This window comes from Takifugu rubripes, chromosome 11, assembly GCF_901000725.2.
Source record: "Takifugu rubripes chromosome 11, fTakRub1.2, whole genome shotgun sequence".
NCBI classification, from domain to species: domain Eukaryota; kingdom Metazoa; phylum Chordata; class Actinopteri; order Tetraodontiformes; family Tetraodontidae; genus Takifugu; species Takifugu rubripes.
The window spans coordinates 11,838,451-11,852,298 of NC_042295.1; the positions used below are offsets into that span (position 1 = coordinate 11,838,451).

Here is a 13,848-nt window from a genome sequence, read left to right on the forward strand (position 1 = left end):
GCGCGGCCAGAGGCTGTCACCAAGCGGCTCGCTGTAATCTAATCAAGATGGGGAAAGAAAGAAATGCGTGCGTGTCTGCTTGTATATGTATGCGGCGGTGGCTATGATGCTAGATGGTGGCACATTGGCGCGCCATATTTTCCCTCTTTGGAGTCTGCTAAGTAAAATATAAAGCCACAAGTATCAGATCAGAGACCTTTACAGGCTTCCTGATCAGACGTTGGGGTTTTATATGATGTATTGCAAGAGCCCTGCCATTAAATTGAGCATACAAGCCCTCTGCAGATGATCAGAGAGGAGATGAGCCGCAGTGCAGCACGGAATGGGAGCGTTCCAGTTGGTCGTTTGTCCTGATATAGCTGCCTATATTTAATGCTAGTCTGACCTGTCAGCATCATACAAGTTAAATGTAAAGTAATTTACACAGCTTATGATGCTATTTAATTACCTCATCTTTTCCCCTCTGGCAGGTCATTAACTGGTTTTGAGAGGAGGGTTTTTGGAAAATCAAGACTCCCAGTTCAGTGTGTACAAAGTTCAAACAGACCCTTAATGACAAGCCACCGGGCTTCGGCCCTCTCTCCCCAGCTCTGTGTTGTGTCTCTCGCTTTGCTCCCCGTCGTTTATGTTTAACTACATATAATTATGTTTTTGGAATGACCGGGCTGAAGCTCTGCCCCAGGAAAACGGCCATAGAAAAATAAAAATGGCACACACGCACTGAAATGTTTTTATGGGGCTGTATTTTAATTCCGGAGTGGAGAGAACTGCTTGTCACAATTCTGACTCACGAGGGAGTTTTATTTTTTTTTTCAAGAAGCCCTCTGATGCCAGGTTGTCATGGACGGCACTTGTCAAGCCTTAGCAGTTGTGTGTTGCACTCAGAGTCGACTCGAGTTGATGGAACAGCCTTTTCATTCCCATTCAAAGCCCAAAGAAGGAAGTCATGGCTTTAATTCTGTTTACTTTGCCTAGCTCCCCTCTCCGCTAACATTTTGACTTTAAAAGCTAAAAACACAACATTTCAGATGGGTTATTCTAAGAGCCTGGCTTTTACAGTTCCCCCGACTTGCCAGCGATTGTTAGCATAATCCAAATTTCAACAAGTCCTGTTTTGTCAGACTGGAGGAGCTAACCCAGTTTGTTTGGTTTATCATTAACCACATGTACAGTACAGCTCACAATCTCTCCATCGCAGGCCCTTAACTCAAAGCCAAAGCTAATGCATTTACCATTAATCCTGCTCCCCCTGCTTTCAGACAAACCCAAGATATCGTTCTTTTCCTGTGATATTATTGGAATTTCTCGTGCTGTAACCTGAACTTGGACTTCCTCTGTGCGCAACGTTTGCCTGGTGGAAAAAAGCTAACAGTTAGCTCTCCCAAAGAAAGCCGTCTTCATTTCTAGTGTTTGCTGATTTTTGTACCCGAGCACATTGTCACGTCGCTGTTTTTGCTTAGCTAATGATAATGTACCAACACAAAAGCAAACTACAAGTGGGTAGAGGAGTGTGTAGTAGTGATACCTCAAAGTAATTTCCTTTTCCCTCCTCTGTGTGAGGCCCTGGAAAGCTCTATGAATAGCCTGCTTCCCTGTTCCTAGATACAGAGATAGCAGAGCGAGGTAGCGCACGGCCCGTTGCTCCACTTGAGTGGGAGATAACCCCATGGCCCTGCTGTCTAGTGGCCTGGCTGACTGAACACATTTGGCTGGAGGCCTCCGGTCCACACGGTGGCCCCTCTCTCTAGATCCGGGGTTCACATTTTTACAGTCGCTAATAACAGAAACGATGGGATGTTTTCTTGAGTGACGTCAGACGTCTCTGTCAGGGCAAGCCGCCGCTGGCTCGCTGATAATGGAGAGGAAAGTTTGGGGCGTCACATGTGATAAAGGGCGCAGAGGTTCCTCTTAGATTAGATGCTGCGCATATGGGACCCACTGGCATATATTGCCCGCTCTGAAGAGTTGATCATGTCTTCTTCAGGAAAGTCACTTGTAGGTCATCTACTCATGTTGGGCCTCATTGGCACAACCACTCCTCCTAAGTTTATTGTTTCTCATATTTCCTTCATCCCCCGCCCTCTGCCACCTCGCCTCTTTGCACCTCAGTGTTTGCACACTGATACCACAGGAGTCTTGTACCGAGGTGGATTTTTTCACAACCCGGTGGCAGACTTGTTGTTTATTTGTCAAGGTATTTGCTTTACGTTTACTTGCTACAAGCACTAAAGTGCCATGGCTTTGAATTTCAATGAGGCGCTTTTGGCTTTTTAGGGAGCTTCGGTACAATGGAACGCGAGTAAGTGTGGCGAGAGCAAGGGAAAGTAAAGAGACGGGAAGAGGTTGAGGGAGTATCAGCAGAATGAGAGCGAGGGAGAAGCAACGCCTGCAGAAGCAGTGATGGCAACCAGCCAGTTGACTGGAGGCAGCGTGTGTTGCAGCTCTGTGGCTGTTATTTGTCTCAGGGAGGTTCAGAGCAAATTGGTGTGAACGGCACAGCCGGGGTCTGCCTCATGAGTCAACACGCAGCCAAAGCGTGGGATCCTGAGCGTAGGTTGTCTCTGCACCGTACAAAGCTGTGTGTGTTAGAGAGAGGGAGACAGAGAGAGCATGCGTGGCTGTTTAAACTGAACTCTACTCGCTTTCACACCTACAAAGAGCCGCGTGCCTGTTGTCGACTTTACAGTACGTCTGCAGTCGTTCCTGTTGAATATCGACTGCCGGCTGCACCAGTCGACTGCTCCTTCTCCAAAAAAACTCCCACTCATCCACATAGTTGCCAGCTTCTATTTTTTCCGCACAACCACCTTTTTAATTAATTCATGTATTCAAGGAGCTTTGTTTTATCATGCGTGTTGCATGCGGTCTAGCATATTTAGCACCTCAGGGTGTTTGCATAAATCGACGAAATCCATGTAATTAAACTTGCAACATGTGTTTGCTGGGTTTAATCAATACTTAAATGCCATTTAAAACAATAGCTTTCTGCAGCGTGCAACAGGGCCTGCATTCTAACCAGAATTGATTGTTTTAGCAGAAGAAGCCAGCGATGACAACGGGAACGTCTGTTTCTCTTTTAGTGATGTAATATGTGTCAAATCACAGACTTATTTGGTCATTTTTGAAAACACAAAGGGCGAAAAACCTCGCCCACGCATGGCCCTCCCCCACAAAAACGAAAACTGCTGGTGGGACAGGAGGTCGAACACTGAAACAAACAAATGCTCGGGGGGCGGGGGGGTGGGGGGGTTGTAGCAGCAGATAATAGCCACGGCACACAGAAAAGCCGATTTTTTTTGGAGTTCCAGGTGCTTTGTGTGGGCTTACAGCGAACACTGGCACTGAGCCTGTGCAGAATGTCCCACCCTGAGGAGCGTGAGACAGCAGGATGAATGACCTCTCACACACAAATGAAACCTCAGCTAGATTGGATGAGCCGGGATGTGTAGCGTTTAGAAAATGTGTGTTTGAGACAATATGTCTGCTTGTTTTTGCTATTGCTGGGTATTTGAACAATGGCGGGTGAAGCTGGAAATGTCTGACTCAGACATTTCCAGCTTTATCATGGCAAAAGAATTGTTTGACATCAGAGTCCTCAAACATTTAAGAGTCGCGTGACTCCCATGCTAACTAAGATAAAGCAAGATGCCTCAGCCACGATCTGATCACCCAGCTGTCGCCTGGAATAAAATACCCCAGTATTCTGTCATATTTTGACAGTTTTTGCCTGATTATTCTGTCATAATAAAACTAAGACAGATAATAACATGTCTCAGTTGTGCTGAACGTAGCCCTCTTCGTCTCCTACGCCTCTTGGAAAGCTGCGCTGTATCAACAAGGGAGGAAATGCTGACATATGGAGTCCACTTGAGACACTTTCCTGTGTTTCTACAAAAGTTCCTGCAGCCAATTCATCTGCTCACGCTGACATAATCCAGATATCTCGGGATGTCACTGAATGCACCGCGCTGTCGCGGCGCTTCTTTTTGCGGGTGTTTGGATACCACGTTTTATTCAGGTCACCACAGTGGCTACTTTTTCCGGCTGTAATCTTGGCCTTGGAACGGAGCGAAGCATCATCATGAGTAGGATGGATGTTGGGTTCTATCTTATTGAAGAATGATATTAAGGTTATGCAGTGCCTTCTAGAGCAGATTAGATATGAGTGTGAGGGCTCTTGAGCGCAGTGGTTCTGTCTGAGCACTCAGGAGCCCTGCAGATAGTGGGATCCTCCATTTCTGTCTGTGCTGTCTTCATGTAAGTGTGTGAGGCTCCCATTTGGTTTTTATCTTTTATCAGAATGTTTCCATATTTGTTGGTGCTGTGCCTGTGGTGTCTCACCCCCTGTGATAAAAGCTTCCAGTGGTTTACGCGCGTGTGAAAACCGGGCGAATTTTTCGCTGCTCGCGCAGATCTCGCTCGTAATCTCCCGTCGAGTGTGCGTCTGGGAGGCCGGCGTGTGCACGCAACGCGTACTTGCACTGGGGTGTCTAGTCATATGACGAGGTGTTCGGCTCGGTTGACACGCTCTGGTTATTAAACCTGGGTTAAGCTCCCCGCTTGTAACCTTCTATCATGCCCTCTGATCCGAGACGACAGAGTTAGGGGGGGGATTAAGGGTTTTGGAGACTGGGCCTTGAAGGATTTTCAGACAACAATTTTGGCACAGTCAGAAAAATATGCTGAAGGGGCAGACTCAAGGCGAGCCTGTGTGATGCCTCTTCTCTTCCCTTGTACCCTTTTCTCAGCTTGAGCCAAAAAAAGGCTTCATTTAAGACCGTTGTGAGGGCCAAGACGTGGGAGAAGAAGGTGAGAAAAGGTATCTGGAACTTCTGAAATCAAATTGTAGCGTCTAGTCAAGCCTGAAGTGAGCTGGCGGGGGGGAGCACTGGGCCTAAATGCAGATAATGATCTGCCCGGTGACATCGGACTGGAAGTGAGACGTGGTCAGATGGTCTCGGGCCTGCCATCACTCAATGACAAACACAAACACAGGATCCACGGAGGCATCCACCTGTCATCTAATTGTCCTTGGTTGCTGTGGTAGCTAATCTGATCATTAGTGCAACAATTGGGAGAAAATTAGGTTCTCCTTGTTGTCACACAAGGGCACGATCTAAAATAGGATCAAATGAGGGTGACTCAGGGCTCATTATCACTGTGTGGTTTTTATGCAGTCTTTCTGTTATTCTGACCCTCGGTAATGCCGACAGTTCATCTTTAATCCCCAGATATTCCGCATGCTAAGATCTCATGTTACAAATAGAGGGATTGGCGACATTAACAGAGCCGCAGTGCACTTACAACAGCAGTTATAAAAAGAAAGGGTACGCCTTTTAAATCAGAGAAATGTCACTGAAAGTATGCGGGCCGCCCTCAGGTTTGCGTCTGTGTTAAAAATATAAAATTCTAACGGGGAGCAAAAGGACAGGGCTGACTGGAGTTATTGATAACAGGACCAAGTCGCGCTCACCTCTCCTTTGTGCTTGCCTGACCTTTCTAAGCAGGGTGTGGCAAGGGCACAAAAGGTTCTCCATGTAACCATATACTGCAAAGAGCCAGATAAAAGACAGACAGGGGCGACGTCATGTGTAAAAGGAGAAAAGTGGAGAGGATCTATTGAAAACTCAAAGAGTAGGCAGTTGCTGTGGGTCAAGCTGAAATAGCTGACATGTGACTCAGTGCGGCCTGGTATTATGTGACCCTAGCGCTGGTGTTATGTAGGCTTGGGGCGACATTTCTATTCTTCCTCCCAGACCTTCCTCCATCCATGCTTCTCTTTTGCTGTGCTAGTGTCAGATTCTAATCTGTCCTTGGTGCCACGGCTCCATTCGGCTGATTGCCTTCCACCTGATGGATGGGACAGAAAGCCCTTCGGTAACTGGGCAGGTTTTACCCAATCCTTCACCTCTGTAAAAATAGTGTTTGACATTTGCCCAAGTTGGTTTTCAACACCTATTTAAACAGAATACCCTCCCAGTACCTCCCATGTATCCACAGACCGTCACATATTTGAATTTGGTGCCGCTACTCTGCAAATTCTTCTGCCACCTTTGAAGGTTATGCCAATAATGGTGCTGTGGTTGCGGATCTTGCTGGGACCCGGCCTTTACGCCCAGCCTTGTTCCCCCCCGCCAATGGGATTAGTGAGGATTGCCGACTCTGCAGGTGGAGCTATAAGTTAATTTGCCCCACTGTTTAGAGCTATAATAGGTTATTGATCGCCTGACAGGGATGCAAGATGCAGCGTAGAAGGGCAACGAAAAGGTAGCGAATAAGTTAATCATCGCTCAGTGTGTTGCCGGGATTTAATCACGTTATCTGTGCTTCACCGCTGCCACGTTAATTTGTTTGCAGCCCAGGAGTTGGACAGACTGGTGTAAGGCAGGTTGAGGGGAGCCTCACAAAACCTGTCCTCAGCTGTGTTTGCGGGCCTGGTCCTCCCTGTCTGGGACCCGCCTCTCTCCTGCGGGATACAGGCTTCCCAGGGCCTCATCTGAATTCAAGCTAAGGTTAATTTTAGCTGTACTTTTAGAGTGGCGACCTCCATCTGCTTTAGCGCTGCTCAGGTTGTCTGAAAAACATCAGGCTGTCCTCTGAGCTCCAGACCATAACTGCCAGACAGCTGGTTGAGCCATTACTTATTTCTTCCTCTTTCCTTTCCCATGCTAAATTGCTCCTCTGCATGTGTATCAGGAATGAGCATGTGTGTGCATTTTGCAGAGGAACTCTTGACCATAAAGACTGTCATCATACACACGTTCTTGCTACAGGGGGCTACCTGGAAACATCAACCAGTCCAACCACAGCTGTATTCCACTGCCTCTGTATGTTGACCAGTCCTTTTTATGCCGATCTCTTGCCTCAATGCTCAGCAGAAACATCAGACTGGTGTGAAGAGAGTTCAGTATGGTTCTGGACAGTGTGGATTTGTTGTTCATTGCGGTCCACAACGGCTTCCTGGCTGGTTAAAATTCTAGTGTCCAGCATGTCGGTGAGTTTCACTCTGGCCTGTGTTTACAAAAGAAGAGACAAGATCGGGGGGGACTGCAGATGGAGTCTGCCCATGATTCAGCCTGTCTTCTATCAGTCCGTCTGCACTCAGATACAGAGCTGACCAAAAGAAAAACAATGGCAGGGAGAGGAGAGAGGTGAAAGAGTAAGACAGTGTAAACACAGAGACAAAGATATGGTGACCTCGCACCCCATCACATATACACACTGTCACTGACCTGATGGCCACATTCTTCCCTGGCAACAACGGCGGCAAGCAAGAAAGCCCAGCTTTAAGCTAAATCTGATGCTTGGATTATCTGTGATTCCAGGTACCAAACCCAGCTTCACCTCCCACAAAAACCTTCATGTGATTTAAAGTTATTGCAAAGAATTTTGCGCTTTGAGATCAAATGCACAGCAGGAACTTTCTTTGGGAAGGGAAAACAAAGATGGAGGAGAAAAAAAGAATCATCAAACCGAAAAAACAACGGACAAGCTGTAATTAAGGTTTGGATGAGAGAGAGTAGACGGAGGCGGCTCCAGTTGGACGGAGGCTCGGCGCTGGCATGTGAGGGGAAGATAAAGAGGACAGGTGGTGTTCTGTTCTCTCAAAGATCTCTGGCAGCTGGCAGCACTCTGCTGCGTGCCCGCTGCCTCAGAATCTATGCGTGCGTGTCCCTGCGTGTGTGATATACGTGTTTGTCTGACATTTGTTTGTGCATTGCTACATGTGGCTGCAGCCGGTGGCCGCCCGAGAAAAGTAGATGTATACAAAGTCAGTCACACCTTTTGCGCCTGTTCTGTTTATAGCAATTGCATGTCTCACTTCTGTCGGGGTGCGAAGGAAGTGGTCCAAGGGCTAGGTTTGGATGGTTTTGGACTCTATTTCAACCCACCACGATTGCTAATCTAACAACTAATTTATTCAAATTTTCCAAAAAAATGATCAACACACTTCTGCTTTTATTGGGGAAAAAAAAGGGCTACCACTCCAAGCACTCACACGCTACGTGCGAGTGCGACTAATTTGCGGAGCACCCTGTGGTTCAATCTCAATATAAACTACTCTCATGCTAACTTGCTGTTAATAACCTGCAATGATTCTTGAATAAATTACTGTTTAATAGCTGTCAACAGATGTGTCTCATATAGGAACCCAGCGAGCAGTGTCAGAGTGGGGAAATACGTTCTGTAAATGGTTGTAAATGGCCACATTATATCCCTGCAGATGAGTTTTTCATTGGTCTTTGTCTTTTGGACTTTGCCTCTGTTAAAGACTCGTGATATTTGCTGATAGTCAGGGTCAAGCTTATTGAATCAGGCATTCAATTGCTTTATGTAATTATGGCACTACTGTACTGTCAATCAGTACAGCAGAAGTGAGGCCATACAGATGTCAAAGTAATAGCGCGATAATGGGAGTTGCTGTAAACACAGCCTACAGCAAACAGACACGAATAATCATGTTCCGTCGTGTGAGCTGTGGGGAAATGGAACAACTGACCCTTCATTTCCAAGCTATGGAAATGAAAGAATTTCAAATACAGAATTATATGATCTGGTTCCGTTGAGGCAAAAACGTTACAACTTTGGACACCTCTTAATCCTTTCTAAGAGAATTCCCCAGCAGGTTTTCAATGTTAAATTCCTCTTGTGTTACCTTGGCAGTATGTCGAGTTCATGTACGACGGTTAGTCCGGCGTTCTTTACTCTGTTGGCTTTGGCCTTGTTCCACACGCGGTCCCTTGTTTGATTTAGAGGCGTAGCCACCGAGAAGAGCTCGTGTCATCTAAGTGGCGGACTGCTTTTGTTTGCAGGACAGGGAAGGAGATGGCACAAACTGGGTCAGAGGCTCTTATTTGCTGTTGGCAAACAGTCAGTCTCGCTCACTCACCACTGCAGCCTGACATTTGGCTTCCACCCCCTTGGCATTGCAGTGTTTGTTCACACCGTAAATTGCTCTTAAACTCCATCCGACTCTGATTGAGGCTCCGAGCAGATTATCAGTTTTATTTATCCATTGTTCACCATTATAAGTGCCCCCCCCCCATCCTCTTTACTTTTGACAAGAACTTGTTTGAAGCTATTATAATTCCTTTCTACTCCCCGACTTCAAGGGAACAGTTGGCCTGCACCTGATCTATTGATGTTTCACGTCCCAGAGGTCACCCTAACTTTCTTGTGTTTTGTTGAGGTGGGGAAATCCTACCCAGAAATAAATTAGCGCTTTAACATAAAACGACATCTGTATCCACTCTCCACCTTCTCGGCACACCTGTCACGATTTATAAGCTACGCCACGCATGAATCTCACTGATGAGAACATATTCCTCATGGAAGCGGCCAAAGTCCGTCTGTACTGACATTAAATATCCCTCCAAGGCCTTGATCACACATACCTTCAGCCCGTCGCACACATATTTCTTCAATTATTTGCGCCGACTCTTCTAAGAGCACTGTGAGCTTTTCACTCTGAAATATGGGTCTAATCATTCTGCAATCAACAGCTGAGGCCGGTCACCAGATCAATAATTTGTAATTGCTTCAGGCTGAGTGTTTGTTTTTTAGTGAAAATAAGGATTTGTTTCTGCTGCAGAAAAGCTTAAAGATCTCAGATTAGTTGTGCATCACGTCCATCTCTATCTGTCCTCCCAGCGGCATAAAAGTCCTTATCAAGTCCTGAGCAACAAACTTATCAGATTTTTATCAGAAAATATGGTTTCTTTCATGCTGAATGAAAATTCTACTGTTCTTCCTGAAAGGAAACCACATACAGCTCTGCTTTGTCCTCCAGAAACACATCTGTTATTATAGCTGTCCTCATCTGACTATAAATATATTCTTTTGGAGCATCCACTGTTATCCACTGTGGCCATAAAGTCCTTAGGACTCCTATAACATTAACTTTGGCATATGCTCAAGGGCACAAGGAAAATTTCAGCAGAGGATTTTTGTGGTTGTGGGAAAGCAGAGTCGTGTCATTGCATGGATGCGTCCGTAAAAACTGTGGTTTCCCTTATGTACCATGGTTTTTTCAGACACAGATTGTTATTTTCTAACAAATGGTTGGATTTGTGTTTGCCACAGAACATTGAGGGAACATCCTCGTGAGAGAATAGAAAAATCTGAGGCTTGTCAGAGACTCGTATAAAATGTGGGCTCAGTTCTTGTCAGACAGCTTTTTTCTGTCTCATGTCTGGAACCCGTCACCAGAGAGGAGATCAAACTGTCCGTTCCAAACAAACCCTGCAGCCCCCGACCACCGGCTGTTCTCTCCTGAAGGCAGGCGGTAAACAGCATAAACCCTCCGAGCGGGTTTTAAACAAACAGCCTTACGAGGGAAAGTGTGTGTGGCTTTCTGATCAAAAGCCACCGCCTGTGTGAGCGCCGCTCTGTCCCCGTCTGATTTATCCATGCAAGGTGAGATAAGACGTTCCCTCGGCTCCCTGGGTAATCTGCTCAGTCGCAGATGCAGGAGGAGCAGCAGGCATTTAGACAAAAGGTTTGCAGGATAAAAATGTAGGCACGACATGAAACACACACCTGTTTTTTTGGATCCTCATGAATACATTAAAGTAAATAATTAAGTGATAATATTTTATCTACCTGGAGGCGGATATCAAGTAAACTGTAGCTTCAAAAGGTTTGTAACCTTCACCTCTCGCCAAGATTGAAAAAAAGATTGGATTTTTCATCCAAATCTAAAATCTTCATCTGGGGCTTAATTGTTTAGTACATTTGGGGCGTGTTTGTCAGTTTTAAAACACGGCTCAGGCCCTCTTGAACTAACTTAAGCAGCAAATCACAAGTGAGTTTGTGCAACAGAGTAAGATGGATGAGACCCATGGGGAAGTCTTTCAGCGGTGGTGTGTGTGTGTGTGTGTGTGTGTGTGCGTGTGGCTCTTACTCGGACCTGCTCTCTGGTTGTACAGACAGGCGCCAGATGCAGCTGATTTATATCCCTGACGTGGCCGCGTTCATCAGGGGCTACGGGCATCGCTCTGTCCCGCTGACAGCCGAGTCTTGTAATTGGCTGACAGACTGAGAACATCTTTTATTGGTCCTGACCAGAGATCCTCAGCTCCCGGCCCGGCGTTCACATCGCGAGAACAAAGCTTAAAACTAGCCAGTTGTCTCCAAGGTAATCAAATGAAGCACTTTGAAGCTAATATTTACTGAAAAATTGACTGGTGAGGCACCCTCTTGCCAGTAGAAACACACCTTTTTAGGGCAGTTATTAGGGCAGTTATTTTTATTCAGTTATTCATGGGGGCCATAGGCTGGTTAGGGTGAAGGATTTGGGGAAACTGCACTCCCATTGAGGAGAAATCTGGGAAAATATGGAAATCTCACAGATTACACGTTCAGTAATGAGCAGCCCATTGATGCAGCTGACAGAACAGTGATGCTGTCCCCGAAGAGCACTTACATGGAGGCTGCATCCCCCCTCGCTGTTTTAAAAGCTGGGTAGTTACTCAACAGTATGACCGTTTACCTTAAAATTCTCCAGAGGTATACAACTCAGCAACTCTTCTCTACACACTGCTCCCTCCTCTTCTGCAGTGGATAACTGCCCCTGAGCATTGAGTTCTTTGAGTTCATTGAGTTCTGACTTTATTTTAACTTTACTGTATATATTCAGACGGCAGCCGGTTTAGTGCTTTTGTTACTTCCTCAATGCTCCAATTCCCACTTCTACAACAAAAAAGGACATTTAAAAGACTTCAAATTAATCAGCCACTCTTTTCAGCCAAGGCCCTCTCTAATTCAGCCCGACCCTGAATGTGACCGTGTCATCTGGTTTCCATCTCAGCTGATTGAAAGGCGAAAACGTCGATGGAGATTCAGTTCCTCCTTATTTATTTATGTTCGGTCATCCCATATTTTATGTGGCCAAGCAACGGAATGGCGATCTATAGATGGATCCATTGTGGAATGGCCTCACTCTGCTGCACTCGGGAGGCTGGAATGTGCAGCGCACGGCCAGGCCTGAATGGTGTTTTGGGGGGTATGAGCTGTCTACTTTAATCGGCCTCTTTACTGAGTGGGGTGCTTGTTGGGTTTCTTAGTTTTTTGCAGTTGTCAGCCTCTGAGAATTCCGCAGCTTTAAAACGCAGAGCGGCACAATGGCGGCTTTGAAGTGTGTGAAGTATGAGTGTCACTTTTTGACAAGGTCCAGAAAAACAACGTTTTTGCAGCCAGTGAAAAAGAGCTTTGATAAACAATGTTGACAGCTCGCTTGTGTACCAGGAAGTGCGAGCGGAAAGCGGGATCTTTTTAGGTTACAACACATCTGTCACGGCCACAGCGCTGTCCACTTAGTCTGGTTTTGCATCACGCACGCTGTCAAACGCTGACTGACGGCTAAATCTGCTGGCTTACATTAATGCTAAGCCACTGTGTAATTAAATATCAGTTAAACCCTCGCCAAACTACTGAGATATGACCTAAAAAACTGCACCACAGCTCCCGTTTCGGTATCACAGACTGCAACTGATGGGGTTTGTAGATTTTGACTGACAGCTGTTAGCCGTTTGATATTTGTTTTTTTTTGCAAATTGACATTTATTGTAAATGAGGAAGGATATAAAGAAATAGAGAAAGAACATTTTTATAAGATTCTAAGGAGAGTTAAGCCGACGTCCTTTATGCTAAATGCACTTTACACTTAACCGCCTGATTAATGCAGCAGCATTTTAAGTGCTGTAGAGCCGGGAGGACACGGTACGCTCTGGTAAAACATCTCTAATGAAACATCTGTGTTACTCTCTGTTGTTCATTATGCTGTACACAGCAACTGCATTTTGCTTTGCTCTCACGGGGGCCAGGAAAGTTGCCTTCATTAGGGGTGCCTGCAAATGCGCCGTTTTTTTGCGGTGTTTAGTGATGTTTGTTTGTGTGGATTGCCATGCTCGGTAACCAAAAGCCTCTCTCGGTTAGAGCTGACCATCTGCACCCCTCAGTTGTTTGTCCAGTTGCAGATGTCTGCTTTGAGGGGTCCGTCCCTTGTCCTCTGCTCTCCTGTCCAGATGTTTGTCCTTCGGGTTTGTGCTGGGAAAAAACACAGAGCACGGATGTGTGAAGCGACTCTGGAATTTAGAAACGACTACTCGAGGCAATGCAGGGCTGTTGTGAGAGTTGGAAAATTAGGTGTTTTGGAGTAGAAAGAAAGAAAGAAAGAAAGAAAGAAAGAAAGAAAGAAAGAAAGAAAGAAAGAAAGAAAGAGCCGCTGAAAGGCTTGTGGTGGTCCATTATAATGTGGGGTCTCGACTGTCACAGGAAAGAGATGTGATGGATGTGAAAAAAAAAGACTCAGCACTCACAGCAGGGTGCCAGATAAAGTAGACCACTTAGGAAGTTTGTAAAAAAGGAAGGACATGACCCCCTCCACACACACACACATTTACACACACTTCTACATATATGGATGCGGTACATTTATAAAATATAAAGATATATAGTGAATTAGGAAATAAAGACCCTTTTGTTTCCATGTCCTCGTCGCCCCGTCTTGACTTGGTATCTCTCAGGACTCTGCCTCAGCAGTGGCAGCATTGACATTTACCCTTTCCCGTCCACAAAGGACGCTGGCAGAGTGAATGGGGGATTGTAAGGAGTAGCCGGCAACTCCGGGGCACAGGCCAGATGGATTAACTTGAAAGGCACGGCATTGTAAACCAAATTCAAATTAATCCCTATTTTGTGTCCCGCGATGGAACAATGGCTCTTTTCCCGAGCCTCGGACAGACGTTGACGCTAAGGGGCGAGTCAGGCCATCCCCAAACTCTATTCACGTCACTGCTCTCAATTACCTGTCACTGGAGTTGGACACTTTCCCAACACAGGGAAAAT

The 13,848-nt window shown here is 46.0% G+C and overlaps 1 protein-coding gene across 8 annotated transcripts in view; it reads left to right on the forward strand.

The window, feature by feature from the left end:
- robo1 (roundabout, axon guidance receptor, homolog 1 (Drosophila)) overlaps positions 1-13,848 on the forward strand; it is a 143,278-nt gene that overhangs the window by 60,177 nt on the left and 69,253 nt on the right. The gene's annotated exons all lie outside the window — the stretch shown is intronic.